The sequence below is a fragment of the Oncorhynchus nerka genome, linkage group LG13 (assembly GCF_034236695.1).
Source record: "Oncorhynchus nerka isolate Pitt River linkage group LG13, Oner_Uvic_2.0, whole genome shotgun sequence".
In the NCBI taxonomy this organism is placed as follows: Eukaryota; Metazoa; Chordata; class Actinopteri; order Salmoniformes; family Salmonidae; genus Oncorhynchus; species Oncorhynchus nerka.
The window spans coordinates 89,775,479-89,791,248 of record NC_088408.1 but is presented as its reverse complement, the minus strand read 5'-3'; positions in this window follow the sequence as shown (position 1 = coordinate 89,791,248).

The following is a 15,770-nucleotide window of genomic DNA, read 5'->3' as shown; positions in this document are numbered from 1 at the left end:
TGGATGGAGTGGTGGAGATAGATTGATTAATTACATTTAGATTATTTGGCGCTGCCATAGCGTTCCCTGCACTTCCTAAAGAGACAGAGGTTAGCACAATTTAACCCCTGCTCATTTGCTACCCCAAGACGGTTCCAGGGCAAGGCAAGACTGATTACGGACGGAGAGATGCATAAATCATACTTTATCAATTTCATGGAGTGATTTTTTTTCTCTCCCAGCCCTAGGCTACATGCCTTAACAATTATATAGATTCACAAGACTCATCTGAAGGCTCCCCGGTACCAGTTGAAAAACATTTTGGAAGTACAGTATATATGGAGACTGTTAAGTGAGAAAAGTAAGGGGTTAAATACATGATGAAATAATAACGCGTTTCCTGATCTTTATTATATCTCTCAGACATAGTGATAGTGATAGTCATAGGATACACTTATTTGCGATGTTATTCCATGTAGTGGATCTGTCATTCAATGCATTTGTATGGGCTAATAGCAGTAAGACCAAATCAAATGTTGAATACAATATATACACCACTGTTCAAAAGTTTGGTGTCACTTCTTTTTTGAAAGAAAAGCACATTTTTTTGTCTATTAAAATAACATCAAATTGATCAGAAATACAGTGTAGACATTGTTAATGTTGTAAATGACTATTGTTGCTGTGATATTTAATGGAATCTGATATTTATCTACATAGGCGTACAGAGGCCCATTATCATCAACCATCACTCGTGTTCCAATGGCACATTGTGTTAGCTAATCCAAGTTGATAATTTTAAAAGGCTAATTGATCATTAGAAAACCCTTTTGCAATTATGTTAGCACAGCTGAAACGGTTGTCTGATTAAAGAAGCAGTAGAACTGGCCTTCTTTAGACTAGTTGAGTATCTGGAGCATCAGCATTTGAGGGTTCGATTACAGGCTCAAAATGGCCAGAAACAAATAACTTTCTTCTGAGACGCCTCACAAGTCCGCAACTGGCAGCTTCATAAAACAGTCTCCTGCAAAAAGGTGACTCCGGGATGCTGGCCTTCTAGGCAGAGTTCCTCTGTCCAGTGTCTGTGTTCCTTTTCCCATATTAATATTTTCTCTTTATTGGCCAGTCTGAGCCTCCCACTCCTCCTTCTATTCTGGTTAGAGCAAATTTGCTAAATGGTCAATTAATGGTACCAAAACTATCTGCACTGATCCTACGCATACTCACTAGGCTATATATACACATAGCGTATACACACTCATTCACATACACTACATACACACACACACACAACACACACATGCATACCGACACAACACAAACATACACATTACACAGACACACACACTTTTATACTCATAATTTGCTGCTGCTACTCTGTAATTTATTTTACTCTATTATTATCTATCCTGATGCCTCGTCACTTTACCATGACTACATGTACATATCTACCTCAAATACCTTCTTATTATCTATCCTGATGCATAGTCACTTTACCATGTCTTCATGTACATATCTACCTCAAATACCTTATTATTATCTATCCTGATGCCTAGTCACTTTACCATGTCTTCATGTACATATCTTCCTCAAATACCTTATTATTCTCTATCCTGATGCCCAGTCACTTTACCCTGCCTTCATGTACATATCTACCTCAAATACCGTATTATTATCTATCCTGATGCCTAGTCACTTTACCCTGCCTTCATGAACATACTGTATCTACCTCTAATACTGTCACGTTCATTTAAAGATGGATTGGACCAAGGCGCAGCGTGGTAGGCGAACATCTTATTTTATTTAAAATGAACACCGAAAAACAACAAAATACAAAACCGAACGTAAAGTTCTGCAGGGCTAGACAGCAACTATGCAAAAACAAGATCCCACAACTGAAGGTGGGAAAAAGGGCTGCCTAACTATGATCCCCAATCAGAGACAACGATAAACAGCTGCCTCTGATTGGGAACCATACTGGGCCAACAAAGAAATAGAAACATAGATTTGCCCAACCAAGTCACACCCTGACCTAACCAAATAGAGAATAAAAAAAGCTCTACGGTCAGGGCATGAAAAATACCTTATTATTATCTATCCTGATGCCTAGTCACTTTACCCTGCCTTCATGAACATACTGTATCTACCTCTAATACCTTATTATTATCTAGCCTGATGCCTAGTCACTTTAGCCTGCCTTCATGAACATACTGTATCTACCTCTAATACCTTATTATTATCTAGCCTGATGCCTAGTCACTTTACCCTGCCTTCACGAACATACTGTATCTACCTCTAATACTTCACACATCTGCACATTGATCTGGTACTGGTAATTCCTGTATATAGCTGCACATTTATCTGGTACTGGTACTCCATGTATATAGCTTCAAATTTATCTGGTACTGGTACTTCCTGTATAAAGCTCCATTATTGTGTTACAATTTAAAAAAGCTAGCTTTTCACGGTAAAGTCTACAGTTGTATTCGGCGCATGTGATAAATCAAATTTGATTTGATTCCAGCCAATTTAAGCCGGGATGCTCGTCCTCCACTGCTGCACTGGTACTACTGTGTGTTTATGATATCATTCTAAAACAGGCTTTTCCTTCCCCCCTCTCTGCCTTTCTATCTCAATGAAGAAGACTAATCATTATTCCAACACATCATTCCCATTTCATTCATTTTGGAGACACTGAATATAGAATATAGCAGCCCGGAAAACGTAAATGTAAATGAGATTCGTGGTACAGTATATAGACTAGTGACTCGTGTATCAGCACGACACACAGACAGACACAGACAAACACACACACACAGACACACACAATATTATGTTGATTCACAGAGGCTAATTAAGAGACTAGTTGTGTCATGAGTCTGTTTCCTCCATGTGGTGACAAAGTTGTTTATAGGGACACAACCCACCTGGGTGTTTATAGGGACACAACCCACCTGGGTGTTTATAGGGACACGACCCACCTGGGTGTTTATAGGGACACGACCCACCTGGGTGTTTATAGGGACACGACCCACCTGGGTGTTTATAGGGACACGACCCACCTGGGTGTTTATAGGGACACAACCCACCTGGGTGTTTATAGGGACACAACCCACCTGGGTGTTTATAGGGACACAACCCACCTGGGTGTTTATAGGGACACAACCCACCTGGGTGTTTATTTAAAATACTTTTAGTGTTTGCTGAAATCTGCCTGGACTGTCAGATATTATAGACTATTCCATTGGTTTCATTGCACCAGGCAAGCTCAATCAAGCCTAAATAGAGTATTTGAATTGAGTTCAAATAGTATTTCAACCCATGTCTGGAACACATCTTCACTTAATATGCATGTCTTCTCTCAGTTGGCACTTTTTAAGGGACTGTGTCTACTCTCACTGTTGAGGATGCCAGAGAGCCCCAGAGTGCAATTACCTGAGAGATGCAGCAGACAGGCTCACATGACAGTTAATAGGAGGAGGATGGTAGAATGGGACAGGATATGATAGTAATGTATTTCTGTTTTTGTTGACCAAAAAAGGTTGAGTCACACACATGAACCAAGGTTTTGCAATGCAACATATGAGCTTGGTTTTAGATTAAGGTTATAACTTGAAATCAAAATAGTCCATATACTTGGGTTGATAAATAGTATGAGGATACAATACCGGTCAAAAGTTGGACACATCAACTCATTCAAGGGTTTTTATTTTATTTTTCTAATTTCTACATTGTAGAATAATAGTGAAGACATCAGAACTATGAAATAACACATATGGAATCATGTTGAAACCAAAAAAGTGTTAAACAAATTAAAATGTATTTTATATTTGTGATTCTTCAAATAGCCACCCTTTACCTTGATGATAGCTTTGCACACTCTTGGCATTCTCTCAACCAGCTTCATGAGGGAGTCCCCTGGAATGCATTTCAGTTAACAGGTGTGCCTTCTTAAAGTTAATTTGTGGAATATCTTTCCTTCTTAAAGTTTGAGCCAATCAGTTGTGTTGTGACAAGTTAGGGGGGTATACAGAAGATAACCCTATTTGGTAGAATACCAAGTCCGTAATATGGCAAGAACAGCTCAAATAAGCAAAGAGAAATGACAGTCTATATTGACTTTAAGACCAGTCAATACGAAATATATTTCAAGAACTTTGAATGTTTCTTCAAGTGCAGTCGCAAAAATCATCAAGCGCTATGAGGAAACTGGCTCTCATGAGGACCACCACAGGAATGGAAGACCCAGAGTTACTTCTGCAGCAGAGGATAAGTTCATTATTCCATATGTGTCATTTCATAGTTTTGATGTCTTCACTATTATCCTACAATGTAGAAAGAAGTAAAAATATGAGTAGGTGTTCTAAAACTTTTGACCGGTAATATACAGTTGAAGTTGGAAGTTTACAAACACCTCAGCCAAATACATTTAAACTCAGTTGTTCACAATTCCTTACATTTAATCCTAGTTAAAATTCCATGTTTTAGGTCAGAATAATAGTAGAGAGAATGATTTATTTCAGCTTTTATTTCTTTCATCACATTCCCAGTGGGTCAGAAGATTATATACACACAATTACTATTTGGTAGCATTGCAATTAAATTATTTAATTGGGTCAAACGTTTCGGGTAGACTTCCATAAGCTTCCCACAGTAAATTGGGTGAATTTTGGCCCATTCCTCCTGACAGATTTGGTGTAACTGAGTCAGGTTTGAAGGCCTCCTTGCTCGCACACACTTTTTCAGTTCTGCCCACACATTTTCTATGGGATTGAGGTCAGGGCTTTGTGATGGCCACTCCAATACCTTGACTTTGTTGTCCTTAAGCCGTTTTGCCACAACTTTGGAAGTATGCTTGGGTCATTGTCTAATTTGGAAAACCCATTTGCGACCAATCTTTAAATTCCTGACTGATGTCTTGAGATGTTGCTTCAATATATCCACATCATTTTCCAACCTCATGATGCCATCTATTTTGTGAAGTGCACCTACCCTCCTGCAGTAAAGCCCCACCACAACATGATGCTGCCACCCCCGTGCTTCACGGTTGGGTGGTGTTCTTCGGCTTTTTCCTCCAAACATAACGATGGTCATTATGGCCAAGCAGTTCTATTTTTGTTTCATCAAACCAGAAGACATTTCTCCAAAAAGTACGATCTTTGTCCCTATGTGCAGTTGCAAACCGTAGTCTAGCTTTTTTATGGCGGTTTTGGAGCAGTGGCTTCTTCCTTGCTGAGCGGCCTTTCAGGTTATGATGACATAGGATTCGTTTTTACTGTGGATATTGATACTTTTGTTCCTGTTTCCTCCAGCATCTTCACAAGGTCCTTTGCGGTTGTTCTGGGATTGATTTGCACTTTTCACAACCAAAGTATGTTAACCTCTAGGAGACAGAACACGTCTCCTTCCTGAGCAGTTTTGACGGCTGCTTGCTCCCATGGTGTTTATACTTGCGTACTATTTTTTGCACAGATGAACGTGGTACTTTTAGGTGTTTGAAAATTGCTCCCAAGGGTGAACCAGACTTGTGGAGGTCTACAATTTTTCTGAAGTCTTGGCTGATTTCTTTTCATTTTCCTATGATGTCAAGCAAAGAGGCCTTGAAATACATCCACAGGTACACCTCCAATTGACTCAAATAATGTCAATTAGCCTATCAGAAGCTTCTAAAGCCATGACATCATTTTCTGGAAATTTCCAAGCTGTTTCAAGGCACAGTCAACATAGTAAATGTAAACTTCTGACCCACTGGAATTGTGATAGAGTGAATAAGTTAAATAATTTGTCTCTGAACAATTGTTGGAAAAATAGTTGATTTGGCTATTTCAGCCACACCCGATGCTGACAGGTGCATAAAATCGCACAAAATAGATGTCCTAAACGTCTAGGTCAACAAGCGACCGCCGAGTGCTTGTTTGCACTTACTATTCGTCGGGAGCGTGAGTTTATATTGCCAAAACTTTGTTTTCATAGTTTGTTAACAAGAAATTTGTGGAGTGGTTGCAAAACGGGTTTTAATGACTCCAACCTAAGTTTATGTAAAATTACGACTTCAACTGTATGTGCTGAAGCTTGGAACAGTGATATTCAAGGTTTAGGGTAAGAGGCTAATGTTAGCCATTGTAAGCATAAATATCACCTGTTTTCCATCACTCAATTGGGACTTTTCAATTAATAAAGGATGACATGTTACAGGTGTCAGTCACGCGCACACACACGCACACACACACACACACACACACACACACACACACACACACACACACACACACACACACACACACACGCATGGAGATGCACGTATGCTATACTGCTGACAGGAAAACACAAAGGAGCAAGTAAGCAGATGAAAAACATTGAGGACCTGCTCCTATCGTTTTATGCAAATATTCCATAGAACATACAGGAGGAAGCAGCAGAGTGTCTTTTGAAGCACTCTGTAACCCTCACAGGCTTAAAACACATCAAATATAGAATAGAATCATGAATATGCATGAATGTATACAGCGGAGATACAACACAAACAACACCACTAGCAAAATGCATCTAGCCAAATGATTTCTGTCCAGGATTTATCAGTTCATCTGGGCTGGCCTCAGAGCACTCAATAAAAGGATGAATAATAAGGAAAGTGACAACGCCTTTTCCTTGTGATGAACTGAAAAGCTTGTTTGTTCGGCTGTAACCTGCTGTAACCTTCTTCTGATCTGCGTCTACCGCAGTAAATATGTGAACAAAACATTAGGAACACCTTCCTAATATTGAGTTGTACCTCCCTTTGCACTCAGAACAGCTTCATTTTGTCGGGGCATGGACTCCACAAGGTGTCGAAAGCATTCCACAGGGATGCTGGCCCATGTTGCCTCCAATTCTTCCCACAATTGGGTCAAGTTGGCTGGATGTCCATTGGGTGGTGAACCATTCTTGATATAAATGGGAAACTATTGAGTGTGGAAGATCAAACCGGTGCGCCTGGCAACTACTACCATACCACGTTCAAAAGCACTTAAATATTTTGTCTTGCCCATTCACCCTCTGAATGGGACGCATACAAAATCCATTTCGCAATTGTCTCAAGGCTAAAAAAATATTTATTTAACCTGTCTCCTCCTCTTCATCTAGACTGTGGATTTAACAAGTGACATCAACATAGATCGTATCTTTCACCTGCATTCACCTGGTCAGTCTATGTCATGGAAAGAGCAGGTCTTCGTAATATTTTGTACACTCAGTGTATAGTTCACCTGTTACTAAGACTATAGCTCCTCACCTGTCTAAGTATTATCTCTGCAGTATACAGGCTTTCTTGTTTGTAATTTTTTATGAACTTTGAGGGCGAAAATCTACTATTTCATTGCGCTTCCATTGAAGGCTATTGTTATACCTCAAGTTGGCTATACCTCTCTGTGAGAAGCTGTCCCAGCCTGCTCTAAGGTCTGTGTGGCCCAACGGTGGGAATCTTACTGTAATTCACTTTAATTGGCTCAATGGACTGTGAGAGCCAGTCAATAGCAATCTATCTGGCCTTGCCTATGAGCATCATTGGTCAACCAGCCATCCAGTTGCTAAGTGAGATTGAATAACCATCAAAAATGATTAGATGGTGCCAAACAACCCATCTCACTCTCTTCCAACCCATTATATGGATATAGATTGCTGTTGTATTCCAATAAGCTTCCTAATTAGTGTTTGACAAGTTCTGTGGTGGTCTGGAGAAGAAAGTAAAGCAGCCTAGCTAGCTCAGTCGGACCAGCCAGGGACGTCAGTTCAGCCAAGGAACTAAATCACATTCATTGACTGTACAACACAATAAGAACTCCTTCCTAATATTGTGTTGCACCCCCCCTCTCCATTTTCTGCCCATTTTGTTGGAGCATGGGCTGTAAGGTATCGAAAGCGTTCGACAGGGACGCTGGCTAAAGTTGACTTCGAAGCTTCCCACCGGTGTCTCAAGATGGCTGGATGTCCTTTGGGTGCTGGACCATTCTTGAAACACAAGGGAAACTGTTAAGCGTGAAAACCCCAGCAACATTGCAGTTCTTTACACAAACCAGTGCGTCTGGCACCTACTACCATACCCGGATTAAATGCACTTAAATATTTTGTCTTGCCCATTCACCCTCTGAATGGGATGCATACACAATCTATGTCTCAATTGTCTCAAGGTTTAAAAATCCTTCTTTAACCCGTCTCCTCCCCTGAACTTCGTATGGCTGCAGGGGCTGTATTGAGTAGCTTGGATGAAATGTGCCCAGAGGTGCCCAGAGTAAATGGCCTGCTCCCCAGTCCCAATTGTTAATATATGCATATTATTATTAGTGTTGGATAGAAAAAACTCTGAAGTTTGTAAAACTGTTTGAATGTCTGTGAGTATAACAGAACTCATATGGCAGGCAAAAACTTGAGAAGAAAACCAAACATGAAGTGGGAAATCTGAGGTTTGTCGATTTTCAACTCAGCCCCTATTGAATATACAGTGGGACATTGGTTATGTTGCACTTCCTAACGCTTCCACTAGATGTCAACCGTCTTTAGAAACTTGAATGAGGCTTCTACTGTGATGTGGGGCCGGATGAGAGCTCTTTGAGTCAGTGGTCTGGCAGAGAGCCAGGTCCTGGTCATGCGCATTTCACATGATCGTGACCTGCGTTCCAGTGCTTCTCTACAGACAATTGAATTCTCCGGGTTGGAACGTTATTGAAGATTTATGATAAAAACATCCTAAAGATTGATTCCACACTTAGTTTGAAATGTTTCTATGACCTGTAATATAACATTTTAAGTTTTCGTCCGACGTTCAGCTGGACCTGCACAAGTGTTTGGATTTGTGTACTAAACACCCTAACAAAAGTAGCTACTTGGACATAAATAATGGACATTATCGAACTAAATCAAACATTTAATGTGGAACTAGGATTTCTGGGAGTGCATTCTTATGCAGATCATCAAAGGTAAGGGAATATTTATAATGTTATTTCTATTTTCTGTTGACTCCAACATGGTAGATATTTTTTTTCTTCCTAGCGCAGTTCTCAGATTATTACATGGTTTGCTTTTTCCGTAAAGTAAAAAAAAAATCTGACACAGCGGTTGCATTAAGGAGAGGTATATCTATATTTCTATGTCTAACAATTGTATTTTCATCAACATTTATAATGAGTATTTCTGTAAAATGATGTGGCTCTCTGCAATATCACCGGATGTTTTTGGAACTAGTGAACGCAATGCGCCAATGTATACTGAGATTGTTTTATATAAATATGAACTTTATCAAACAAAACATACATGTATTGTGTAACATGAAGTCCTAGGAGTGTCATCTGATGAAGATCATTAAATGTTAGTGATTCATTTTATGTCTCTGTGCTTTTTGTGACTCCTCTCTTTGGCTGGAAAAATGGCTGTGTTTTTCTGTGAGTTGGTGGTGACCTAACATAATTGTTTGTGGTGCCTTCGCTGTAAAGCCTATTTGAAATCGGACACTGTGGTGGGATTAACAACAAGATTACCTTTAAAATGGTATAAGATACATGTATGTTTGAGGAATTTTAATTATGAGATTGGCGCCCTGCACTTTCACTGGCTGTTGTCATATTGATCCCGTTAATGGGATTGCAGCCCTAAGAAGTTTTTAATCTACACTGATTGAAGTGAATTTAACAAGTGCCATCAATAAAGCATCCTGAACTTCACCTGCATTCACCTGGTAAATCTATGTCATGGAAAGAGCAGGTGTTCCTAATGTTTTATACACATTTTGACCAGAGCCCCATGGGAACTGTATAGGGTATTTGATACCATTCAGGACACGATCCTGCTTAGTGCATTGCAAAAGTTGAAGTCGTAAATTTACATACACCCTTAGCTAAATACATTAAAACTCAGTTTTTCACAATTCCTGACATTTAATCCTAATAAAAAATTCCCTGTTTTAGGATCACCACTTTATTTAAGAATGTGAAATGTCAGAATAATATTAGAGCGAAGGATTTATTTCAGCTTTCATTTCTTTCATCACATTCCCCGTGGGTCAGAAGTGTACATATACTCAATTAGTATTTGTTAGCATTGCCTTTAAATTATTTAACGTCAACGTTTCGGGTAGCCTTCCACAAGCTTCTCACAATAAATTGGGTGAATTTTGGCCCATTCTTCCTGACAGAGCTGGTGTATCTGAATCAGGTTTGTAGGCCTCCTTGCTCACACACACTTTTTCAGTTCTGTGTTCAAATGTTCGATAGTAATGAGGTCAGGGCTATGTGACGAACACTCCAATACCTTGACTTTGTTGTCCTTAGGCTATTTTGCCACAACTTTGGAAATATGCTTGGGGTCATTGTCCATTTGGAAGACCCATTTGCGACCAATCTTTAAATTCCTGACTGATGTCAAGAGATGTTGCTTCAATATATCCACATAATTTTCTTTCCTCATGACACCATCTATTTTGTGAAGTGCACCAGTCCCTCCTGCAGCAAAGCACTGTCACGTTCCTTATATGGATCGGACCAAGGCGCAGCAAGACCTATTTATTTCAAGAATGAAACACTGAACAAAATAACAAAACGAACCTTGAAGCTATACAAACGAGTGCTGGAGACCAGGAGCGCTGAGCCGGCACCATCCATCCTGGCTGGATGCCCATTCTAGCCCGGCTAATGCGAGGAGCTGGAAAAAAGCGCTATGAGGGCTATGAATCCGAACTGGAGACACCTTGCGCATCACTACGTAACAGGTGTCTGACCAGTCACACGCTCTCCACGGTAAGCACGAGGAGTTGGCTCAGGTCTCCAACCTGACTCAGCCAATCTCCCCGTGTGCCCCCCACCCAATTGTTGTATGGGGCTGCCTCTCATACTTGTCTCGTTGGTACAACTCTTCGTAATATCGCCGATCCGCTTTGGCTGCCTTTATTTCCTCCTTAGGACGGTGATACTCCCCAGCCTACTTCCAGGGTCCTGCTCCATCCAGAATCTCCTCCCAGGTCCATTCCTCTGAACATGCTGCTTGGTCCTTTGTTGTTGGGATCTTCTGTCATGTTCGTTATAAGGACCGGACCAAGGCGCAGCGTGGTATGCCTACATTCTTATTTATTTCAAGAATGAAACACTGAACAAACTAACAAAATAACAAAGGAACCGTGAAGCTATACAAACGAGTGCTGACAGGCAACTACACATAGACAAGATCCCACAAACACCAGGGAAATGGCTACTTAAAAATGATCCCCAATCAGAGACAATGATAAACAGCTGTCTCTGATTGGGAACCATATCAGGCCAACATAGAATTACAAAAAACCCTAGACCTACAAAACCCTACACATACAAAAAGCCTAGACAATACAAAAACCCTAGACAATGCAAAACTAGCATACCCACCCTAGTTACACCCTGACCTAACCAAAATATAAAGAAAACAGAGATATCTCAGGTCAGGGCGTGACAAGCACCCCCACAACATGATGTTGCCACCCCTGTGCTTCACGGTTGGGATGGTGTTCTTCGGCTTGCAAGCATCCACCTTTTTCCTCCAAACATAACGATGGTCATTATGGCTGAACAGTTCTTTTTTTCTCCATCAGACCAGAGGACATTTCTTCAAAAATCACGATCTCTGTCCCCATGTGCTGTTGCAAACCATAGTCTGACTTTTTTTACGGCGGATTTGGAGCAGTGGCTTCTTCCTCGTTTTACTGTGAAAATAGATACTTTTGTACCTGTTTCCTCCAGCATCTTCACAAGGTCCTTTGCTGTTGTTCTAGGATTCTATCACTTTTCGCACCAAAGTACATTAATCTCTAGGAGACAGATTGCATCTCCTTCCTAAGCGGTATGACGGCTGCGTGGTCCCATGGTGTTTATACTCGCGTACTATTGTTTGTACAGATGAACGTGGTACCTTCAATAGTTTGGATATTGCTCCCAAAGATGAATCAGACGTGTGGAGGTCTACAATGTTTTTTTCTGAGGTCTTGGCTGATTTCTTTTGATTTTCCTATGATGTCAAGCAGAAGCACTGAGTTTGAAGGTAGGCCTTGAAATACATCCACAGGTACACCTCCAATTGACTCAAATGATGTCAATTAGCATCAGAAGCTTCTAAAGCCATGACATCATTTTCTGTCATTTTCCAAGCTGTTTAAAAGGCACAGTCAACATAATGTATGTAAACTTATGACCCACTGGAATTGTGATACATTGAATTATAAGTGAAATAATCTGTCTGTAAACAATTGTTGGAAAAATTACTTGTGTCATAGATATCCTAACTTACTTGCCAAAACCATAGTTTGTCAGCAATACATTTGTGGAGTGGTTGAAAAACACTTAAAAAAAAAACCTGTCTAGGACACACGTTCAGCTAACGGAACACCCCATCATTCCGCTGAAATGATGGCGCGGGAAATTCAAAAATATTTTGGGAAATATTTAACTTTCACACATTAACAAGTCCAATACAGTAAATGAAAGATAAACATCTTGTTAATCTACCCATCATGTCCTATTTTTAAAATGTTTTACAGCGAAAAGACAACATATATTTATGCTAGATCACCACCAAATCCCAAAAAACACACAGCCATTTTTCCCAGCCAAAGATAGATTCACAAACGCAGAATTAGAGATACAATTAATCACTAACCTTTGATAATCTTCATCAGATGACACTCATATGATATCATGTTACACAATATATTTATGTTTTGTTCGATAATATGCATATTTATATCCACAAATATCGGTTTACATTTGACGCCATGTTCAGAAATGCCTCCAAAATATCAGGAGTAATTACAGAGAGCTAAGTCAGATAACAGAAATACTCATCATAAACTTTGACGAAAGATACATATTTGACATATAATTAAAGATACACTGGTTCTTAATGCAACCGCTGTGTCAGATTTTTTTTAAGCGTTACGAAAAAAGCATACCATTCAATAATCTGATACTGCGCCCAGAAGTAAATATATTTCTCCGCCATGTTGGAGTCAACAGAAATACGAAATTACATCATAAATATTCCCTTACCTTTGGTGATCTTTCATCAGAATGCAGTGGAAGGGGTCCTAGTTCCACAATAAATCATTGTTTTGTTCCATAATGTCCATTACTAGTGTCCAATTAGCTGCATTTGCTACCACGTTTAGCTCACATGCCCAAAAGCTGGCGCTGGTCCAGGCGAACTGGGACGAAAACTTCAAAAAGATATATTCCAGGTCAAATAAACTGGTCAAACTAAGTAGAGAATCAATCTTCAGGATGTTATTTTCATATATATATCCAATAACGTTCCAACCGGAGCATTCGTTTTTGTCTACAGAGTAATGGAATAGGTGATATCAACAGAAAATTGCGCAACCAGGAAATGTCATTCTGCCAGGCCAGTGACTCATTCCCCTCTCATTCGGTCAAATATCCCACTAGGGGCTTCATTCCACGTTGTACTGAATGCTGACATCTAGTGGAAGGCATAGGATGTGCGAACAGACCCATATCTTATTAGGGTGTGAATAGGCGATGACTTCACTCACAGACATAATTCAAACAGTTTTAGAAACTTGAGTGTTTTCTATCCAATAGTAATAATAATATGCATATATTAGCATTTAGGACAGAGTAGGATGCAGTTCACTATGGGCACGCAATTCATCCAAAGTGAAAATGCGGTCCCCTGTCCCTAACAGGTTCTCTCCAACCTAAGTCTATGTAAACTTCCGACTTCAACTGTATGTGTATACAATCCATTTCTAAGACCAATTTCCTTAAAGACTATGGGAAATACTACGTTTTTTTTAAACCTCCCATTTTGTGCTGGTTGTGTCAATGTGTAGTTCATGATCTATGAGCAGAATTACTGTTTTAACTCAGTTTGAAAGCAAATGTTTTAACTCTGGAAGCTGTGCTGCGCTATTTTCCCTACTTTTCCCCCATGTGGGTCAGCCCCACTTAGCGATTTGAGTTCTTTTAAATGAGCTTCTGCTCCTCACCATTTGAGTTACAGCTAGCAAGATGTACACATAGCAGAGCAAGAGAACGAGAGAGGATATACAGTATGTGACGTACAACAGTACACCATTTTCGAGGGGGGGCACTTTTGGCTCGTGAATGCTACTTTCAGAACTATCAGCTTAAAAGTATACAAAAGTACCGGATCATTTCTTTAAGCCCAGGCTAGCACTCTAACACCACATTCTGTGGTTTATTCCAAATGAAAATCATTCCCTCAATACTGGAGATGTGTTTCAGATGTAGTATCAGAACTAATACACTCGTCATGTACACCACTATTATGTAGGACAGTTGCTGCTTATTTCCCTGCTCCTTTTTTCCAGAACATGCTCCCTCCCCTCTGCTAGCCTCCAAAGGTTCTTACAAGGGGACCTGCTTTTGCCTATGGTTAAGCCTGCCATCCATACATGGCTCTCAGCGTGAGAGTTTGAGCAGTATATAACAGGCCCGTGTGTAATTTGGGTAGAGGTGCACACACACATACATACAGTGTTCAAAGGATAGAGGGCTTTGATCGTCAAGGTGACTGAACAAGGGAGGAAATTCTCCATCCAGTCTGTAATATTCCTCCCACAAGCACAACACTGCCATTATTCCGGATACTTCATACATCGGGAAACCCAATCCCCCTCTGCTGCTCCAAAAGAGCTGTCGAAGTTCAGCTGGGAAATGGAGGAGAAATTTTCAAGCAGAAATCTGGTCGAGGCATATGCAGCTGATTTACGTTTCATGTTTTCTTCCCTTTTCCATTTAGCTTGTTTGTGGAAAGGACTTGGGAATATACACATATACGTTTAAGCAAATCATATTTTACGTCACGCCATGTTATGCATACATGTGCATGATTTATCCCGGGAGATGAAATCCATTTTCATACCTCACGATAACTAAAAGCCTTTGAAATGCAATTGGATGATTCCATAAAGGAAGAGAAAGATGCAGTGAATACACCCGCATAACAGAAAGGCCATGGAACCAGTGCCTTGTTTTTCCCATGAGACCAAAAACATGAAAGCACTCTCATGTGTTTACTGACACCCGGGAGGACTGGGGATGCTGAGAGTGCCATCACGTATGTGCCTTAAATCAACATTCAGTCTTGATTCAGGTGTGCTGCTGTGCCGGCAGCCCTGAATGCAAGGGAAGATCACATAGGACTCAGTGGTCGACTCGTCATGCCTCAGAATTGTAACGGTTTATCAGCTTTTCTCATGTGGTGTTCTGCAGCTTCTGCTGCTTCTCCAGGCCGTCTTGGCCGTTCTAGGTCCACATCTCAGAGAGAGAGAGAGACAAGGTCAGTGCCCCTAGAGAGCCGGGTGGTAATCCCCCTAAACAAACAGACAGAGGGAAGAGCCAAGCTAACGCCGCTGTGTCTCTGTTCTGTGGAGGAACTGAGAGAGCAGAGACAAAAAAACACATCTGTCTGCTGTCTGTTCTGTCACAAATCCCCCTCAAACACACGGGAGAACAGAGGGATCAGAGGAGAGATGGAGAGAGAGGGAGAGGAGATGGAGAGGGGATGGAGAGGGAGAAAGAAGATGAAGAGAGGTAGAGAAGGGAAGAGAGGGAGAGAGGGAGAGGGGATGAAGAGAGCAGCGAGAATGATCGAGGAATGGAGAGAGCGAACGATAGATTGACAGAAAGAAAGAAAGAAAGAAAGAAAGAGGGGGAGAAGGACAGGGAGAGAAAGCTTTGGCTTGATTCCTCCTCAGATTTTTGTAGGTGTCAAATTACACATTTGTCTGACAGGTCTCATGCTGACAATACACGTTTGGA